This window comes from Cyprinodon variegatus, unplaced genomic scaffold (genome assembly GCF_000732505.1).
Source record: "Cyprinodon variegatus isolate N-32 unplaced genomic scaffold, C_variegatus-1.0 Scaffold400, whole genome shotgun sequence".
NCBI lineage: Eukaryota > Metazoa > Chordata > Actinopteri > Cyprinodontiformes > Cyprinodontidae > Cyprinodon > Cyprinodon variegatus.
Window position 1 is genome coordinate 142,883 of NW_015150853.1, and position 2,861 is coordinate 145,743.

The window sequence follows — 2,861 nt, forward strand, 5'->3', positions numbered from 1 at the left end:
TTTGCTCTTAACCTTGTAATGCCAAATGTATCATATTTTATACATACGGTTTCTGAAATGTTTTGCGTCTGACACCTTTTGCATAATTTAATGGTAAAAACTTTGCTCAAAATCCTATTGTACACAATCAGATATACCTGATAACAGAGGGCAGAAGACTACACAAAAAATAATCTTGACTTATCGCATAGTAATAAATTATTAATATCAATAATGTATTTCTGTTTTTTCTTTTTACATATTTTATTAAAAGGCCAAATAAGGACTTCAAACCAAAAAAAAGTAATTTTCTGTTTTGTTTTATTCTTTAATCGGGCTTTAAAGGGTTAACCGACCTAAAATTCATGGTTGTGGGACTGTCAACATTGATGCACCTGTTTACTTGCTTGAATCGGCCAAGGTGCAACCATGTACCCATACCAAGGTACAGAAAATGTCAAACCTCCTTGGTAGTCTTTTCACATGTCCAACTTTGCTGTGAATGTCTGCACAAAGTCTGGGCGGCATTATTGAGATTGAAACAACAGTCCTTTGCTCTATTTTAAACATGTGGCTCAACATAATGACTAAGCAACACCCTTTACGGCTGAAGAACGGACCTAGCCGAATTTACCGCAATGGAAACATCCAGTGTACAAATGTTGTAGCACGGCATGTTTATTTTCGTACATTCTGGAACTAGAAAAAAAAAAGTGCTGATAAAAGCTGTATCTGTTCACCCCAGAGTCCCGAAACCTTAGCCGAAGGCCTGATGTGAATTCACACCTCATGCTGACCACACAACCACACGGCTGCTTAATTTTCCGTTAGGTTTTTTTGTTTGTCACACTGCTGTTATCTGAGCTGTGTGAAAATAAGCTAATTTTCCATCAGTTTATTTTAAAATTTAACAATGTCAAAACGATTTGGAGTTTTTATTTGCGTTAATTTATTTATTTAATTTAATTTAATAATTTAGTTTAATAATTTATTTTAATTAAATTATTTAATTATTTATTTAATTTAATTATTTATTTGGAATCGTTTGGGGGATCAAGCAGGTGTATGTGTAATGACTATAGAATGGCATCTTTTCGGATAAACTTTACATTTCATTAGCTGAGTAATTTTTTTTTTAGTTCAATAAAAGTAATTTAAAACAAATAATGCAAGACCTTTACATCTTAAGACATCTCAAGTAGGTTTCAAATCTTTTTTTAATTTTTTTATTTTACTTCAAACTTAAAATGTTGGTTTATGTTAATAGTGTCAAACATAGCGATAAAATATTAATTTCTTTAGTTGTTTTTAAACACTTATGCCTGAACAATTGTGTTAATAATTTTGGTGTTTCTTTCTAGAAGATGCATCTCTGCATTGAAACTGTCTACTGTGGTCTCTGCTGTATTATAAGCTGCCCTGTAGGCCCAAGGTGCTGGATTTCTGTTCAAAAGGTCTTCTGTTCCCCCTGATGGTAGAGTTTATTTCTTTTTTCAGCAACCTGAAGTTGTTTCATCTTAAGCAGTTGCTGTTGCTTTAGATTTTGGAGGGAGCCCTATAGGCCCAAGACGCTTCTCTGGCGTTTCAAAGTCCATCAGTGCCCCCTGTTGGTTGACGTTATTCATTTTTGTGTGATTTCATCTCTTCAGTAATTGCTGTTGCATTATGGCAGACACCCTATTAATACAAGCTGCTGAGTTGTTTATCAGGAAATGCTTTGGCGCCCCCTTTTGGTGGTTCTTGTTTTTTTTTTTTGTTTTTTTTTGTTTTTTTTAGCCAACTGAAATTTTCACTTAAATTTCAGTAAACTGTATTTGTGCAATATTTATGGGAGCATTTAAGTTATTTTTACTTTTCCAAACCTTAGGATGAAAGGTAGTTTTACAACTTTTAACAGAATACCATTATTGCACAGCCTCCTTCAATATATAATAAACAATGTTTAAACAGTTTTCAACATCTTGCTTTACATTGAGCAGGGTTTTAAAAGTAGCCATTATTGGTCCATCATAATAACACAAAAAACTTGTCATTGAATAGGGATATTTCTAGACTGTATATACTACTAAACACGAGTAATGTGGAGGTGAAAATAAAGCAACTTTGGGGTTTTATTTACATCTGCACTAAAGTCATATAACCTTAAAAAAACATGATAGTGAAATGCAAATTTGGAGACACATACCCTCCATAACCAATCTTGAGGTTTTATGACTCCACTGTCCTGATATGTCATCAGAAGTTAAAAAAAATCAACATATAAACATGATACTTAAAACAAACCAGTGTCCATTTATGATAAATAAAATAAAAACTAAAAGGACTGCAACACAACATCATATTCATGATCAGCAGAAGCATTTGTATCAATTTGCTCATTTTGCTCCAAACAAAGGATTCCCTGTGTTATAAAGCATAGGCAAAAAGGGGCCTGTTAGGGCTAACGAAGTAGAGAGGGTAGACCCAATTGCACATATACAGGCTAAGGCCAAATGGTGAGTTAAGGAATTCAGTGCTTAAAAAAAATTTATGTTTTTTTTATCCCGAATGAGAAAAAACTAAAATGTTTACAAAACAGAAAATGTGTTTCTTGGGTGTTTATTATTTATTTATTTGGATCCCCATTAGCTGTCAGTAATTTGACAGCTACTCTTCCTGGGGTCCTTTTAAAATAATGTGTTATGGCCTTGCATAGCAGAATGGGGTTACGAGACATGGAAGTGGTGACTCATCTTGACCTGAAACAAAACAATATCTAAAGAAGAGACTTTGACTTAATTCAGTTCAGTTCAGTTTATTTATTTAGCGCCATTTCACAACACGTGTCATCTCAAGACACTTTACAGTTTACCAGATCATGCAGTCAAATTGATTCAAAGTTT